The sequence below is a fragment of the Passer montanus genome, unplaced genomic scaffold (assembly GCF_014805655.1).
Source record: "Passer montanus isolate IOZ18808 unplaced genomic scaffold, ASM1480565v1 scaffold37, whole genome shotgun sequence".
Taxonomy (NCBI): Eukaryota; Metazoa; Chordata; class Aves; order Passeriformes; family Passeridae; genus Passer; species Passer montanus.
The window spans coordinates 40,718-59,137 of record NW_024368485.1 but is presented as its reverse complement, the minus strand read 5'-3'; the positions used below and the strand labels follow the sequence as shown (position 1 = coordinate 59,137).

General features: G+C 51.5%; 1 protein-coding gene across 2 annotated transcripts in view; it reads left to right on the top strand.

Annotated features, from left to right (window-relative positions):
* Window positions 1–18,420, top strand: part of PTK7 (protein tyrosine kinase 7 (inactive)) — a 34,405-nt gene that overhangs the window by 3,380 nt on the left and 12,605 nt on the right. The gene's annotated exons all lie outside the window — the stretch shown is intronic.

Here is an 18,420-nt window from a genome sequence, read left to right as displayed (position 1 = left end):
GGGTTTGGTGGGGTTTGCAAAGGCTGTGAACCAGCACAGTGGATTTTGCTGTGTAAGGGAAAGAGGCAGCCCCACCTTTGGCATGGCAGTACCTGCTGGAGAAAGCTGATAATGTCTGAGGTGGGAGAAGGGCAACTGCAGTGTCTTCCACCTTTATAAGAAATTACCTGTGTCTGTGAGAAGAGGAGGAAGAGAGATGGAGAAATGATAATTTGACAGTTGGTAACATGTTGCTTCCTGGGCTCAGTGTGTTTCAGCATGGCAGCGGTCCCAAGGTGGGCGGCCTGATTCCATGTCGTGCTCCTTGCCTGGAAGCTATTGGGAGGTGGCATCCCAGAGCTACTTAAAAATACTTTCAGTCTGTTGGAAGAGCAGATGTTGTGTTGCACAGAAGGGTTAAAGGGCTGTGCTGTGCCTGCAGCATACCTTGTGTGCTGCCTTGCCTGAAAAAAGCAATCACACTGCTGGACACAGAAGGATTTGTTCTCTGGGGGAGACCTGATGAGGAAGGGGTGGGGATGCTGCAGGTTTTCAGGCTTTTCATGTGGCTGCTGCTGGAGCAGTGGCCATTCCCTGGGCTTTGTCATGGTTTGGACACTCTGCACATGGGTCACGTCTTGTTCCTCATGCCCGTGTGAGCTTTCAGTGGTACAGAAATTTTGGGTTCTGGTTTCTAGGGAGGTTGTTCAGAGGGAGTTGCTAGTAAGGTGAGGAGCCCTGGGGTCTTCTAGAAACTTTTTTGCTTGCTTTCTAATGCTGACACCACTCAACCACAGCATATAGAAGCAAGCGCACACAGATTTTTGATTCGAGGAGGTGGCCTGCTCAGAGTCCTGCACTTCCACCTCCTTAATCCTACGAGACCCCATCAGGATCTGCTGTGCTGTGTTGATGAGCTGTCAGCTTTCTCCTTTTTCTTGCCTATCGCTGCTTTCCTGCACTGCTGTTGGGTGTTACAGGAAGGAGCAGTGTCAGGTCACTTCTGAAGTCACACAGGACCAGCAAATCCACCTTTGCATTGCAGCGGGAACTATTGACTTTGCCATTTGGTTTAGAGTGGACAGCTGGTGTGCCTAAAAAAGGACCAGACTGAAGGAAGGATCATCTTTGTGGAGAAGACCATCTCCTGTTTCAGTCTTCCTGTGCCTTCTGAATATATATATCACTGTGCAAGCAGTAGGGAGGAAAAGAGGCTTGCAAGGCATGTATGGATGTAGGGTGGCTTGGGACTAGACCAGAATCTTGCTTTGCAGGAGGCACACAGGTGTCTGTAGTCTCAGGGAGTGAAGAGCTGGAAGAACAGTTCAGGGACTCTTCTGGAAATGGGTGAAGAGGAAGAGTGAAGGCTGATTGTAATGAAGCTCCTGTGGGCTCTTGAGGTTTGGAGGCATATTCAGTGTTTGAAGCAGCTGCAACTCTCCAGGTTCAGGCTCTGGATCCAGGTGCTGCTTAAATAGAGGCTGAATAGGTTTGTCCAGCATTTCCCATTGTCTCTGCCTTTTTTGGCACGGGACAGCACAGTGAGGATGAACCCATGCCACTCAGTCAAGGCAAGGACTCCATTTCTGGTCATTCCTTTGTTCCAGGGAAATAGTTGGCAGTAAGCACTGTTCTGTGTTTACCTGTGTCTCCTTTTAATCTGTGCAGCTCTTGCTGAGTAGCTGTGGAAGATCTTCAAGCCAAAACACAAGTGGTCTTTGTTTCAAAGCATCAATTTGTGTTGGCAGCCAGGTCTGCAGTGCATGTGCTTTTCATTGACTGCTGCTTCGGCTCAGTTTCTCACTCTTGCCAGTTCTTTTTTAAACTTAATACAGAAATGTTTTTCCTGAGCTTAAAAGGCTGACCTGTACAGTACTTCTAGTCTTAACTTAAGCCTTGTCTTTTTCAGGGAAGCAGTGTCTGTCTGGTCACAGAATAGGCTGCTTACCTCTGCTTTGAGAGATGACTAATACACGCTGTCTGATCAGCAAAGAGAGAGGCAAGGGGGGACTTGAGAGTGGTTTGCAAGTTTCTGAAAGCCTGATCTGTGTGCCTGGGACGAGCAGTTTCAGTGTGCCTGCTCAGCTCTGACTTTTCCCAAGCTTGCTTGTCTTAGCAGTTTGGGAAAGTTGATGGGTGGGCGCTATTTTGATACTCTTTGCAGACTGTTACTGCCTGGGGCTGCTCCTTTTATTTGATCAGCTTTCAAAAATCCGTCCTCTATTCTCTGATTTTGACCTTCTGAAATTGTTCTGCAAGGGCCTATTTTGACAATGCATTCTAATCCTTAAAAATTTTAAGTGCCGTCCAGGCAAGGCCCGTGTTGTAATTAAAACATTTCTGCTGCTAGTGAAGAGATGAATGCTGAGGTGCTCAGGTGTCTCCAAGAGCAGAATGAAAACTGTCTGAGTCCAAGTGTGGAATTCAGGATGAACAGCAAGGAGCACTCGTGAGCTCCTGTCTCCCTGCACAGGGGCTACACACAGGTTGTGTGTCAGGAGAGGAGGCATGGCTGGTTTTAGGTGATGATTCCTCCTGTGAGGTGGTGCTTGCCAATGAGATACCAGTGGTGTGTCTCCTCCTTGTCAAATTAGGCTCTGACTGGAATGGAGCAGGCAGGGATTTTGGCACCTGTGAACTGGAGCGTGCACAGGGCCCCTGAGTGTGAATTGAATCCAGCACTGTCAGGTGGTCTGCACCTCTGGGAGGTTGGGATGGCTTGGATTGATGGTCGTATTGTGCAGGATGATGAATGAAGAAAACTGATACGAGCAGATTCCTGTCTGGAAGGTGCTGTGACACATTTGATTTCAGGGCATGAGTCTTCCCTCTCTGGAAAACAAGGTGTTTCAAGCTGGAAGAAAGCAATGACCTAGGGTTGCTGTCTGTGCTGGGACCCGGTGTGGAAAGGGGCTGGGGTTTGTGAGTGAGGATTACAGGGCTCTTTGTATTTCAGCCCCTGGTTGACCTGTGTTCAGTTCCTGGGTGACTTCTGTCCTGTAAGAGAGCAGTGTCTGTGAGCTGTGCTCAGACCTTGGTGCTAATGCCCAAGATGTTTGTAGCTCTTAAGATAATAAGGCTCTGTAACTTTCCCTATCCTGTGATGCTGTTGTAAAACAAGGTTTGTCCCAGCAGCAGGATTTTACATTTTGATGCAGCTCAGGCCACCCTGAGGAGCAGCTGGGACTGCACCCTGCTGTCGATTTGGGCAGATGGGGAGGTTGGCTCTGTCCTCTGTCACTCCAGAAGAAAGCCAGATAGGTCTGTCCCCAGAGCCAGGGCATGTGGAGGCCAGGTCCCATTCTGGCTGCAGAGGGGAGGCTCGTGTGCCTCTGGGCAGCTCTGGGGTGGGGGCTGTCCTTTCTGTGAGTGATGCTGGCACAAGATAGGCATGGTATTGCTTAAGACCTGCTATAAACTCTCTCCTCCTTGCAGTTGCTCATTGGCTTCTTTGGGAGCACAAAGGAAGCCTTTGATTCAAACCATACAGTGGCTGTCCAAATGGTTAAGGGCAGGACAAGCTGCTGCTTGCAAGTGCCTTTATTGCTGCACTGCAGCATGCCTTGGTGTGTGTCCTGGCTCTGCTGGGGCAGCCTGGCACTCCTGTGGCATGGAGCTGCTCCGTGCTGCTGGCTCTGCTGAGGTCACTGACAGTGCCTGGATCACTGGGAAATGTTCATTGGAAAAAAGATTATGGATTTTGTCTTTCCTAGCAAAGACAAGAGCAGAGAGAATAAAGCCAGACAGTCTTGTAGGGTCTACAAAGGGCAGTGCATCCAGTTCTTAACCATTCATGGGAGCATAGATGGGTTTGTGCTGCTGAGGTCAGGTTATGCAGTTGCCTTTGCAGAGGGACCAACACCAAAATTCTCTTTCAGCAGTTGCAAGAATTGTACAAATAGTCTTGGATGAAAAAAATCCAAAGCTGCTCATGAGTTACTTGATGTTCTTTGTTCCTCTCCATCCATTTGGCCTGCTGTAAACACCGTGAGCCTGGCACACATCTGAGCACCTGGCAGGTGCTGTGGGACTGGCCAGTTCCTGGGCTGAGAGTCCTTCTGCAGCAGTGAGATCTTGTTCTGTGATCATTCTTTCTTCCAGCTAGGTTCAAGCACTTCTTTGTCCACCATATTCCAGGCAAAAGCTGAGCGACAAAGGCAACACATCTGATTTTTTTTCATCTTCTGAGTTAACTCCTGCTGGCTCTCCCTGCATGTTGTGTGTGAGTGGAGGAGCTACTTGCTGTGCCCTCACCAGTTCTGACCCTCCTGGCCCTGTCCTGTCTCCATCTTGCTGCCTTTTTCTGGCTCAAGTGCAACTGTTCCTTTTCTAGTTGTGCCTCCTATCTCCACCTCTTCCTGATTCCTCTTCTGTATCCAGACCTGCCATGGCATGCCACACGCCCCCTTCTCAGACTTTGCTGTTGCTTGGTTTCTCTCCAGTGCCTGCCTCTGGGCACTGCTGTTTTCCCAGGTGTGGCTGTGGCTTCCTCCTGCCATCTTGAGATTGCCTTTGTCTCCTTGAGCCTCCAGTTCACAGCAGGTGATGAGAAATCAGAGCAGAGCTGGGGCAGGGCTGCTGAGATGTTCAGGTGGCCCTTGGAAATCAGGAGACTTTCTGGAGAAGGATTCTTCCACTCAGCTGAAGAAAAGTCTCAAAGCCGTGTGGCCTGAAGCAGAAAGCATTAATCTGGATGGTTAACATTTTGGCAAGGAAATAACAAAAGATTGTCATCCTGGGAATCCTTCACCATCGTGTTTTGTTTCTGTGGCCTTGCTGGGATTTTGGCCTGCCTCTCACTGGCTGGAGATGCATTCCTGCAGACAAAGGCTTGCCATGGGTTTGATGGAGCAATCCATGGTACCTGGGTTGCTGAGTGGCCGCACTGAGCAGCATCAGGTATCTCAGCACAGCTTTGTGCCCTCCAGGACCTGGTTGTTGAGTGTCTGTTGCCACTGTTTGTGTGCTTCCTTGCCATTTGGTTGCTTAGGGTGTCCAGCTACTCTTGTACTGGTGGCTTTGTGACTGTCCAGTAAAACTATTTGTTCTGCAGATGTATTGGAAATCAGCTTTTCTGCTGCAATGGAGAGAAGCACTTATATTTCAAGGAGATCTGGTTAGTTGGAATTTCTTTCTCAGTGAGTCTGTTACAGTTGAGCTTTTCTTTAATTTGACACGGGGGCTTTGCATTAGATTTATCTGTAGCAAACATTCTGCCTAGTTATCGATTTGTAAAATATTCCAGAAAGTGCCCTGCTGCATAGCCTTCCCACTCAGGGACTTTTTTCCATTTTTAGCTGAGATAATGTAGCAATGTCTCATAGAGAAGCTACCTCTTAATTAATATTGCATGAGCAGAAGAAATATTAGCTTCTCCATCTGCTTTCCTATTTTTGTGGCTTTTAATATAGATTCATAAATGGCTTTAATGAAAATAAACAAGGAACTGTTCTTTTCTGTGTCCTCTTTGCTTTCAGAGGTGATACTGCAGGTCCAGCCTCCCTGGTGATGTTTTTCCCAGGAGGTGAGTCCTGGACAACAGGACTTCCCTGCATAATGGTAAATGATGGATGTGAAATGGGGCTGATCTTCAGCTTTCTAGCAATGAAAAGAGGAGGATCTAGGAGAGATCTGCAGACCTGTAGGACATAGCTGGAGACAGATATGGGGAGCTGTGGATGGTGCTTTGTAGCCAGAAAGAAGCCAGTGGCACACAGGTGGAAAATGGACGTGCAGTGCACAGCAGGCAGTGTTTATGAACCAGTGTTCCTGAAACACTCGTGAGGGTTGGCACAGAAATCCTGTGAACTCAGCAGGAAGCCCTGGGCAGCCAGTCCATCCTCCTGCAGCTTCAGAGGCAGCCAGAGGTCAAAACCCAACCTTGCAGAGTCCATTTCAGATGTCTCCTCAGTGTCTTTTCACAGCAATTTTTACTTTGCAGCACTGTGGTGGCTGCTAGGAAAAGTGATTTCCTCTCCTGGGAGCTTCTTTCCTTCCTGTGGGAGGGGAACAAGCAGGTTTTTACCTTTGGTAAACCAAACGGTGAAGCAGGATGCTCCAGAGATTCATCTTGAGTGAGACCCACAACGCAGCTGTGCTCCTGGGGAGCCCAGCAGTGGGATTGCCCCAATCTCGTGTTTTATGGTGGCATTTCCCAGCCTCCATGGCTTCTCCTTGTTCCTGGGAAGGCAGAGTGGCTGGGTGCATGCTTGTGGGTGGGCTGTACAGGAGGAGTGCACCACTGAGTCCCTGCAGCAGTTGCCAGAGCATGGGTGTTGTTTTCAAGACCATGGCACTGGATGAACCATTTCTCCCATGAGCTGTAAGCTGTCTGGAGAGCTTGGCCAGCTGGATCTTCATGGCAAATCCATCTGAGTCTCTACAGGCATATAACTAAGGGAAACTTAGCTGTAAATATGCTGACATGACCTGGAGAGAGATTTAAAATATTTATCCTAGAGCAGAGCTTGGGATATAAATAAGCTCCCTGTCTGTTTCCCTGCACGCAAGGCTCAGAAGTGCAGCTGTCCCTTTGTCCCCAGAAAACAGTCTTGTTTGGGACCAGCAAGTTGCTTATGGGTGGGCTTGAAGTCCATACAGATGGTGTAAACATAGAATTGTCAGCAAAATGAGAGGGTATTTGCAGTAGTGTAGATGGGAATTTTCAGCTGCAGCTTCTGTCCCCTCGTTGCTCCTGCAGCTGCTGGCTCTGCTCTGTAGCTCCTGGGGTGTTTGTGGAGTTTGCTGCTGAGCCATGTCTTGGGGTGTGCTGGGTGAGGTTGTAACCCTCTCACTTGGCCCCCTGAGCAAGCAAGATTTGCAAGATGTCCAGACAAGCACACCCAGGGGCAAGCACAGGTTTGGGTGGTACTGGGGATGTTTTCTTCCTCCCAGTGGGTTTGGTGGCAGCGCCCAGAGAAACAGCTCACTCAGGCACTTCCAGTGGCAAGTAAGCTTCATTCTCCAGCAGACAGTCTGGGAGGGCAAGGAGGGCTTGCTGGCAGGAGTGCTCCATGCCCAGTGCAGCCTTGGTGAGCTCGCTGCATGGAGGGGAGCTGGCTCTGAGCAGCAGCTCTGCCTGTGGTGCATTGCTGAAGCAGCTGGCTTTGCTTGCAGGCCCTGTGTGCATGCTGCTCCTCTTTGCTCTGCTTCCCTTGCCCTGGCCTCTTCCCACCCCCACCCCCTTTTGTCTTTACAGCCTGAGCTTCCATTCTCTGGAGCGGCTGGCTGGGGCTCCTGTTTGCTGAAGGGAAGTGCCAGACAGTTTTATGGAGCTTCTCCTGGTTTTTCCCCTCATCTGGAACGGTGTTTCAGCTGGAACAGGAATAACGTGGAGCACTGGCCAGGAGCTCCACACACACACACACAGTGCTGCTATGGGGGAATCCCTCTTGGCTGGGCTTGGGATGGCAGGAACAACGTCAGCCTTTGGCCCCCAGCCTGAGTGCAAGGATGTGGAGATGGATTGGCAAGAGCTGGTGAGATACCTGGAGCTGCTGGCCCCAGCTGCCCTGGGATGAGCTCTGAGCCTCACTGCCACTGGGCCTTGCCTCAGCCCCTGGGCAAGGAGTGATGAGCAGCCCTGTCACAGCTCTGCCCGGCTGGCAGGACCTGCCTGCCTGTCCAGCACCACCTGGGCTCTCCTCTGCCAGCAGGAGTTTTGCTTAGTAAAGACATTTTCATGAGCTTAGACATTCTTTCTTATATGGCCCATGCTTAAATTGTGGGGGAAGCATCATCCTTCAAGGCCACTGTGGCTCATCCTGGTTCCACCTGGCATCTTTCTGCTGTCTTTCCTTTGGTGGGAGAAAAGTGCAGTACCTCTGCTGTGCTGCCCAGAGAGCTTAGCCTTCAGATCCCTGTGGCTCCTGCCAGCAGCACACATCAGGTGTTTGTAAGGAAAGCAGGGAATTGCTCAAGGGCTCAGAGCAAGCCTGGCAGAGTTGGTTGCCAAGAGTGGTGGGTGCAGCAAGTCTGTCAGTGGCGCTGAGTCGCCCTTGAAACATTTTCGGTGTTTCTCACTGGGACTTGGCAGTGCAGCTGGCAATGTCTGCTCAGGAGCTTTGGGCTGATGCCCCATAAAAGAGGTTTTCATTGAGCCAGCAGGATTCCCAGCTCCTGTGCTGGGCTTGAGGCCTCCTGTCCCACTTGTTCCTCTGTCTCTGTTTATCTGCTACAATGATGTTGGCCTGGGAGTCCCGTGCCCACCACTGCCTGTGGTGCCCAGCAAGCAGGTATGGGCCCACTCACTCAGCCAGAGCTTCCTTGTGCATGGGCCAGGGGCCAAGTGGTGCTGCCAGCTGTGCCCTGAGTGTCTGGGCAGGAGAAGCAAACGGTGATCTGGCTGCTGTCTGTGCCCTGTTTGGGCAGGAGAAGCAGTGATCTGGCTGCTGTCTGTGCCCTGTTCCTCTCCCAGCTCCACTGCAGCGCTGCACTCATGGCTTGGGCTGGTTCTCTGGGCTGGCTGCTCAGAAAGCCTACATGGACTTCACTTAGGGGCCTGGGACCACCCAGTGACCCAAAGAATGGCATTCTTTCCCTGGTGCAGTGTCCTCTGGAGGTGCCCCCTCTTGCAGCAGGTGCCAGGAGCAGGAGCTCCATGGCTCGGAGCAGTGTCAGTGTGCTCCCAGGGCAGACAGGCAGCTCCTGCAGCTCCAAGGCCAGTTGTTCTGGTTCAGCAGCCCCAGCAGTTTCAGGGAGCCAAGGAGCTTGGCTACCATGGGGAGTTCCCTCTCTTGCTCCAGTTTTTTTCTGTTTGAGATGTTGGGAGAAACTGGTGCAAAGCTCAGCTCGCAGTTCAGCCCAGACACGTTCTCCATACAGACCACTAGAAAATCCCACAGCCTTGGGGACAAACTGTGCAACGTGGTGTCTGCCCCACAAGATCAGGTCAGCCTGCAGTGGGGCTGACAGCAGTCCTGCTTGGCTTGGGAATGACTAGGAAGCTCCTGAAATGCTCCCATTGCTCTGTGGCTGCAGAGTAGCACCCCTGTTTGCTGTTCTTGTTCATTGCCAGAGTAACAGCTAGTTCTTCCTCACTCCCCACCCACTGGCCCTGCCTTCAGAGGGTATCACACATTCTGCTGCTTTGGAGGGGCTGCTGCCTGGCTTTGGGCACAGGAAGGCAGGGTCTCTGCTACCTGCTGGTGTAAAGATTATGGCAGAGTTAGGAAACTGAGCTGAGGGTGGTCTTGGAAGAGGCAAGCCTGTGGGATGTGTGCCTGGGGAGAGGACTGGGATTCAGAGGGTCTGGACTGGGGAAGTAGGAAGGGCAGCATGAGGAACAGAGGCAGGGAAGCCCCAAACTAGTTTGAACTGGGCAAGTGAGTGAGGTCAGTGCCAGGATAGCCTTGCTGTCCTGACACGTGCTGGCAGCTGTCAAGGATCTGCAGCTGGCTTCCTGGGCTCAGTGTCCTTGTGCTGAGCCTTTTTGTCAGCTTTTCTCCTGTAGCAGATGTGTGAGCAGTACCTGCCTGCCTTGGGATGGGGCTGTGTGCAGCAGAGGCTGCCCTGCTGTGAGCAGTGAGCTCTCCCAGGGCACAGCTGTACCCCAGCACATCACTGGCAGTGCTGCCTTAGCTTCTGCTCCAGCAATTGATTCAGTGGTCAAACACCAGTGGCTTTGTTCTGGTTCCTTGTGATAACTACTCAGAAACAGGACTTGGCCATTCCCACATATGGGATCCTGGAAGGGTAGGGATACCCCACAGCTTGCAGCCTCTCTGAACAGTTTTTGGGAGACTAATGGGAGTTGTGCTAAGTGGTTATTTTTTCCCTGTCCCTTTTGGTTTTTTGTTTTGTTTTGTTGTGGTTTTGGGGTTTTTTTTCCCCATTCTAAAGCTTTGTTTGAAGGGCAGAATTGGTTTCTCAATATTTGCTTGGTTGTGTTCCACACAGACAGCAGCAGAGAGAGGTGCTGTGGCTCACCTGGAGCGAGCTCAGTGGTGCTGTGCAGGCTTCATGTCTCTTGCAAATCTGGAGTGAACTGCCACAAAGGCAGAGGTTCAGTGGCCATCTGGGCAGACCCTCTCACAGCAGAGCTGCTGGATCCGGGTGTGTGATACAATTGTTGGGCAAATAGATGATGTTTTCCCAAGTTCCCAGTCATCTTGATCCACTACAGTAGGACCTGGAGCTCCTAGGTACTGGTCCAGTTTCTGCTGCCTCATGAAGCCAAAGCCACTCTAGCAGAGCATTTCTTGGAAATGCTGCTTTGTGCCTATGATTGCTTTCCTGGGTGCAGAGTGAGTTTTTGATTTTACTTTAACTGGAATGGGAAAAGATTTAGTTTTAAAAAGCTTATATGATGAGTGCCCAAAGACTTTCCAGATGTGCTGCTCGCTGTGTTCAGAGCTCCTTGCCTGACTCAAACCATTTCCATCTGGCCTGGTGGTTTATTGCAGGCCTGCCCATCTGAGAGGCTTTCTCCACTGGACCCCCTCGCATGGAGGATCGCGCTGGCTGGAAATAATTTGGAGATGCAAAATATCTCTGGGTGTTTGGCTTGGCTGCTGTTCCAGCAGTATCTGCTAAGCAGTGGAAGAGCCTGGGAGTGGAGCAGGCATGCTCCCAGCAGCTGCTTTCTGTGGCTCTAGGGGCCTGCCCAGGAGGCAGGGGGGTTGCTCACGTTACTGAGCATTCATGATTTTCCTTGCTTGCTTCTATGGCTTCAGCTGGTGCAAGTGAGCCTGCTGGCTCTGTGCTTGTGACCAGGAGGGGAGCAAAAGCTGACCCATGTGTCGTTCCCTGCTCTGGCATGCCAAAAATCTGCTTTTATATGAGCGTGTTCATAATGAGCTGTGCCAGGAAACACATGGCTTGCTGGAGACATGAACGGGAGGTCTGTATGGGGCCCTGTGCTCACTGAGAGCCTCGCAGGGACAAAGAGCAGATGCTGGTGTGCATTGCTTGCTCTGTGACACTCTGTGTCCTGGGGGCTGCACTGGATGGGGAGCAGAAGATGGGACCAAGGTACGAAGTGCTTGGCTGGTCCAGTGGTGGCAGAGAGGACAGGACAGGAGGCCAGGTGAGTGGTTTTACTGCCTGCTGCTCTTTGTGGCTCTGCTGCTCTGGAGATGTGGCTGTTTGCAGTGAAGGCTGGGTTGGAAGGAGCCCAGGCACTGCAGGCAAGCAAAGTGCTGCTAATAGCTTAGGATGACAATTGTGGATGGGGATGGGGGAGAACAGGAAAGATATGTCAAGCCCATTGGGCCCTAGGTAGCATGTGGGCAGAGGGGCTGTGCAAGCTGTGCCTGGCTGCAGCAGGAAGAAGAGGCTGTCAGGGGAGAGTTGCAGTCCTGAGCATTAGCAGCACTTTGGTTCTTGAGTGTTTCTCTCTTGTAGGAAGTGCTGCCAAGCCTGCATGGGCTGAGTGCTGCTGAGCAGTGCACACGCAGCACACGAGGAGTTAAACCTGCCTGCAGGCTGTGGAGCCTTGTTCTGACAGAGGGCTTGTCAATCCTCTGGACCAGCAAGCTCAGGATGCTCTAGCTCAGTGATTTCATTGCCCAGCCTTTGGAAGCAAGCCAGGGCTTGAACGCAGAGTTTGCTGCTCTTTGATCCAAGAGTGACTAAAAGCAAAGCCTAAGTGCTGGAGCCATTCCCGAGGACTTGGCAACTGAAGGAATTGCTGCCTGCAGACAGTGATGTTTAGGTTGCTCCTAAAGACAAGACCTGTTTGATAATGCTTTCTGGGAGTTTGATACTGAAACCTGTGAGGGGCCAGAACCCCAAGCCCTAATACCGTCCCTGCTGTGCTTTTTGTGGCTTTGGGATGGAGCCCAGGTCATGGTCTTTTCTGAAAATGTGCCTATGGTTGCCTTTGACACCACACTTCTGCTCAATGTCTTTCTCAGAGAATAGGTGATAAATCAGTCCTGTGTTTGGGACATGGGGCCTGATTGTGAGCTTCTCAGTCTCTTCTCCTCCTTTTCCTTTGGGGACTGTCTTTCTTGTGGCCCCTAGCTCTGCCCCTGGGCTTGCAGGGAGCCAAGTCACCCTCCAGGCTGTGGTTGTGGTTTGTTGGTTTTGCTTGGGGCTAGCGGCAGCTAGACATGCTGCTGGGGGATGCAGTGGCAGCTCTGCCTGTGTCTGCATTGCCTTGTTACAGGTTTCCAGAGCTGGGAGTGAGTGCATTAGCTCATCCAAATCCTCCTTTTCCTTAGTGGTTTCTCATCAAAGAGCAATAGCCTGGGTTGCTGCTAGACAAATTGCAGGGCCTTTGTTTCTTTAGTGGTGTGAGCAGTGCAGGGGCAGAAGAATAAAGGTCACAGTGGATATGGTGGGATGGTCATGTATTGAGAATGGATTCCGAGGGGGCTAAAAGCTGTCACTGCCACCTTGCTTTGCTGAGGTCTGTTAGTTAGCTGGCACATCCAGAGTTGGTAGCTGAATTAAAAAGTGGTGAAAAGGTCTCTTAATCCTGGTCTTTCAGTCTGAATCTGCTGCAGCCTGGGGATAGATTTAAGCTACTCCTGCTGTTCACATCAAGTTAGTGGTGGGGACTAGAGCATCTCTGGCCATCTCAGCTTGCTCTCTCCCAGCTGTATCTCTGGACTCCATTCTACAGCAAAGTGCATTGTGTGCTTGCTGCAAGGGGCCCAGGGCTTCCCTTAGTGAATGCTGTGCTCCTGGGGTGCTGCACAGGGCCCTGCAGGTTTGGGGAGCCAGGGCATCCCAGCTGTGTGCTGCAGCAGTGCCTGCCCAGGGAACATGGCATCTTTGCTAGCTGTGAATGAAGATGGATAGGGAACAAATGTTTAGCAGTGTGTTACAAAGCTCTCTGCCTCCTTCAGTGCTGAGCTGGTGGTGTAAATACATTCAGCTCCTGCCTCAGGTCTGAGACTTGCACACTCATTGTGCAGCCCCAGGAGGAGCTGGTTCTGTGGTGGAGCCGGGACAGCTGTGAGCTCCTTGCTTTGTGAGGTCCACTCTGCTTTGAGAGGCCAAGCAGATGCTGGCCAGTCATGTCCTCTGCCAGAACAGCTGGCTGGGCCAGTTTTTGCAGCTGGCTGCTTCCATCACATCTTGGCACTTCTGGGTCTTAGTTTTGTTTCTTCTAAGCCAGGTTTTCCCCCTCCATAGCTGGAGTAGGTCTGAGGCCTTCTGCTGGCAGGGAAGAAAAGGAAGAGGATGGCTCCCTTTGGGGAGAAAGGATGGATGCAGTTTGGGTGCTCTGGGCTTTGCTATCCTGGGCACTGGAGATGGATTGCAGCTCCTCTGAACTGCTGTTCCAGGTGCAGAGCATTAAAGAAGTTGGCTTGCACATCTGGCTGAGCTGACCCAGGGTGAATTTTGCTGAAGTGCTCCTGGAAGCAAGTCTGCAGAATAATGCTCTTGGGGCCCGGCTGGAGAATGGGGCTGGGCTACAAGCTGCAGAAGCACCACAGTGCTGGGCTTGCTTTCCAAACCAGGAAACCTTATACTAGCACAAAGCCCTCTCCTGAATCCCATTCCCATGCTTTTAGCTCCTGGTTTGGTTGCAAGCAGCTTTGGGATTACTCATATCCTGTGGTGTCTCAGAGATTGGTAAACTCTTGGGTACGCAGTGAAATGGATCCTCTCCTTTTCCCTTTCTGTCCTTTTCCAGAGCTCTTTTAGTTCGGAGGAGCTGGTGCCCAGGATCTGCCCACTGGGCACGCCTGGATGTGGGCATTTTGGGGTGGATGGAAGCATGGATCTCCCACAGGGCTGGGGATGTGGAGCACTGTGCTTCCAGCTGCCTTGCCTGTTGCTCCCCCAGCGGGGCTGTAGGTGAGAGAGGTGGCTGTGGACTCAGCAGGAATCTGAGGCTGTGCAGCAGCTGAAGGCTTTGTGGTTGAGGCCGCATTCCCAAGCGATGTCGTTAGGCGAGGAGACCATGATTTTCGGATTGTTTCAAGATGCAGGCAGCCTGGCCTGTCCAGCAGGGCAGGAGATGTGCTGCCTGGTCTCCTCAGCTTGCTCCTCAGCTCTGCAGCACCCAGATGGTGTTGGGCTGCTGGAGTCCCCCTAGGTGAGCCTATGGAACTGGCACTGGGGCATTGAAGCAGTGAATTCTAGTTAGCACTCCTAGCTCTGGAGAACAGTCCCAAAGACATTCCCAGTCCGTGCTGAGTCTGCTGCCACATCACTGCATTAATGCTGTGCAGCCTTCGAGGGGGTTGGCTACCATGGGGCTGGGTGTCCTTTACCAGAGGTGTGGAGAGTTCTTTGCTTCCTGGCAATCCCACAGGATGGAAAACTGACTCTGCAGAGCTTCAGACAGCAGTGACTGACTTCACAGAGTTGCTCAGAAGTCTGTCCTGGATATAGCTTTGTTGATTTTATTTGTCACCCTGAAATGCTCTGCACATGCTCAGGCTGGAGTCCAGCAATGGCTGGGTCCTGGTTTTTCCTGGGAAGCTGCTATTTGCCTTCCCAAAAAAAAATGAAATTAGTTGTGAGCAGAGGGTACTGCTGCCTGGAGGATGCTGTGTCCTGCACTCAGATCTTTGCCAGAAGGATGATCCCAGAGCCAGGATGGGATCTGAGCCTTCTCTTCTCTCCATCCTTGTGCATCCTACTAGTCTGTGTCCCTTCCCTGCAGATGATTTGCCTTGTGGTGTGTGGGAATGATACCCTGAGGACCTTTAGGTACCAATTCAACCTCCCTACACAATTCACTTAACCTTTATCTGTTACCTCAACAGGAGGGTTTTGCATTTCAATGAAGTATCCTTTGGGTAGCACACCACTGGGTGTTTTCAAGTGTGCTGCATTTCAAACATGTTTATCTAATCGGGCTGAAGATTTCCTGAAAAGCTTTCTGTAGCCACAGTTGAGACAGTTTTAGTCCAGAAACACATGTGGAGTGTTTCTTTTTCTCCCAGCCAGGGGTGGCTTGTGTCACATGCATCTGCAGAGGCCGGATGTTTGCCAGCACACACATTTGGGACTGCTCCATGCTGCTGTTGGCTTTGCAGGACCATGGCTGGCCCAGCTGTGTTGCTAGGGGAGAGCTCTGCACTGGCTCTGTCTTACTAAGCTGATGTGGCATTGCTGGATAGTTTTTGAGGTGACTCCCACTAAGGGAATCATTTTGCTTTGTTCAGCAGCTCCCAGCAATGTGTCCCAGCCCAGATGAGCTCATGAAACCACAGCAGAAGCTTTTGGGAAGGTGTCCAGTGTGAGCTGGGGTTGCCTTTGCTCTCTCCTCTGGGGTAGCCTCCAGTGGCTGAGCCACACGTGGCCATGGCTGTGCCACACAGGGGAGCTGGGAGGTCCTGCAGCTGCTGAGTGGAACAAACAAAGTCATTTTCTTCTTTATTCAGCACCAGTGGAGATTGTTGGCTTTGTACAGGTTTTACCCAAACTGTGTTATAATGGCATCCCACAGAGCAGCCCTCTCCTTAGACAGCTTCCTTGAGCCTCTATCCCAAAAGCCCAGGAGGTAGAGGGGATGCATGGACCCTGCTGACTGCAGCCTTTTCCTGGGTCAGGGCTGTGCAGCTGTTCCAGGCAGTTCCCATCTCCAAACACTGGTGCTCTGGATTGAAGTACTGTGAAAAGCTGTGTCCACCTCTGGGCTTCTGATGTCTTGCACCCCAAAACTCAAGTAGGATTCCTCTGGGCCACATCTAGCTGCTCCTGGTCTTTCCTTGCAGCCCAAATGTGATATATGGTTGGGACAATGGTTTCCAGCATGTGTAGCCACTTCACCAAGGCACCTTGGATGTTCTTGTCAAAACAAAACACAGGCTTGTGGCTCTTGCTGCACTTTAACATTTATTTATCCCAGTTTAACATTTATTTATCCCACACACCTGTGCTCATGAGGTGTTCATCACAGGCATCTTGCTTGAGCTGAAATGGTTGTGTCCATTTCCCCAGCATGGAAAACAACAACAGGAATAATTGGAATAATTCCTCCTGTTTGACTAAGGAGCTGGATCCCAGTGTTTCCTGACACCTGGTAAAATCCCTGCTTCCCATGTGGGACTTGTGCCAAGCCACCATCATGTCCTCTGTCCACAGAGCCATGTCCTCCTCCCTGAGCATGGTGAAACAGCAGGATGGTTGTGATGAGGCAGCTAAAGCTCTCAGATGATCAGTGCTGAGTCAAGTGCACTTGTGCTGTCAGTGCTGGGGTGAAAGCAGCTCTATTACATTGGTAATGCCAATGGTTTAATGCTAGAAGTGTGTGTAATTTAAAATATACCATCTGAAACCCCTAATGGTCTGCACCTTCAGAGAGAGGTGTCCCATCACAAACTGCAGCACTAGCATGATCAGTAGGCTGGCACTGCAGGAGCGGAACAAACCCATCTCCTGCAGGAGCTTTGTGTGCCCTGCCACGTCACACGTGCTTTGTACCATGCAGCTGTGGTTTGATGGACGTGTGCCTGCTGTCCTGAGGCATGTCTGGGGACAATAGCTGACCTGGGTCCTGTAGCTTCAAACCTGAGTGGATCTGACTGCTCTGTTCCCCTTTCCTCCTGCCCGTTTGATCCAGCAGCCTGTTCTGGCGCGAGCTCAGCTCCTGATGTTCTGGAGCTTTTAGGCGATGGTGCACATGGCTGTGTTTGAGTGAGCTTGGCTGGTTGCTGCCTTTCCGAGTGCTCTCGTTGGGACAGATCTGGTGTGACACATGTTCCTGCACGCTGTATCACCTTGAGGCGTGTGCTGATCTCAGGTGCGTGAGACAGCTGTCACAGACTGATGGATAGCTCCTGCCTTCAGGGGAGGTGCATGGCAGCTGCCCACGGAGACCTCACTGGACATGCTGACCCTTGAGCACAGCATCTTGATGGCACTTGGCTCAGTATGGGACCCAGGGAAACGGGACCATCAACAGGTTCCAGAGAAATGCATGGAGCTGGCTGTTCAGCTGCAGAAGTCAGGACAGCCAAATTCAGAGTTCACAGCTCTGGGACCAGAGGAAATTCAGTTGGGAATTCAGTGACAGAAGGGTCACTGCAAAATCCAGCCCCTGCTCCTGGCTGGTGTATTTGGGACATATGTGAAGCCCTGTTTGAGTGCCTGTGTCAGTGCTTTGCTGCTGCTGTGGGTGGGGAGCACAGACTAGCACTGCAGGGAATGTGTGGCTGACACTGGGTGCCCATGAGCAGCACTTCCTTGGCCCCTGTGCTGTGTAGCAGCCTCCAGAGGCTTTCCAGCATGGAAAAGCTCTTGTGGAATTCTTGGAATTTGATGGTCTTCAAAAGGTCTCTTTTGGAAAAGGATTCCTTATCCCCTCGCTCTGTCTGACTGAGATGTGTTGTCAAATCGTATCCCTTCATCAAGCTTTTGTACAAATGTCAGATAGGAGGATTGGCTGAGTGTCCAGAGAGGAGCTGCCTCTCAGCTGGACTTTGATACTGCTCATGTAACTTATCCACTTTCTGAGGCTGTTTCTCTTGCAGTGTTGGGAGCACACTGTTTTGACCATGCTCTTGTTCATCTTCATTCTGAGAAGCTCAAAATCTGCCTGGCTTGGCTTCTTTCCCTGCAGAGCATGGTGCTGCTAACAGAGTCCAAGAGCCATCCTCATGTGCTGAATTGCCTTTTGTTTGCTTCCCTTGCTTTTCCAGCTGGTAACCAGAGCAGAGCGCCTGCAGGGCTGGCTGTGGGCAGGCAGCAGCCAGATCTGGGAATGTGGCAGCGGTCCCTCAGCAGCCATGCCAGGCACTGCCCAGGGAAGCACTCTGCCCGAGCTCTTGGATGGGCATTAGTGTGTCAAGGAGGGCTCTTTGGGGTTTCCATCTCTGTAGAGAGATGCCTCCAGCCCCTCAGGCCACGACCAGACCCTGAGGACAGCTATTGCAATTTGTTGTTTCCGCTTCTACTTGCGAGTGGGCTGAGTCACCAGCACCAGTTTGTGGTGGTGTCCCTGTTGCATCCTCTTGTGCTGTGTTCCAGCAGCTGCTGTGTTTATTCCCATAGATAATCCTTGTTCCACATCAGTGTTTCTCTGGGTAATTGCTGGCAATGTGGAAGTGAGTCAGAGACATAGTCCTGAGGAGAGGAACTTTGAGGAAAACCTAGAAACAGTCTGTGTGTGTTTCTGATCAGGGGCAGTCTTGATGCAAGGCTGGAACTTAGGACTCATCCCAAAAAAACAGGACAAGAAGCACTCCAAGAAACACTGCAATTGCTGGGGAAGCTGCTTGCTCTCCAGGGCTTTGGTGACTGCCTTCCTGGCTCATACATTGCAAGACACCTTTCTGTTCAGGCTGGGACTGTGACACTCAGTAGTGGGTCATGGGAGCTCCCTCTTAATGCCCCTGTCCCCAGGGAGCAGAGGGCCCTCCTTGGCTGTGGCAAGCTCAGGCAGCCCTGTTCCAGTGATTGCCTAAAGCAGCTGTGCTGGCATCCAAGCAAGGTCTGTTAAAACTCTGAATGAGTTTGACAGATGTGCTTTGGGCTGTGTTTCTCCTAACATGGCTCTGAGTGTCTGGAGACCCTTGAGAATGAAACATGCTT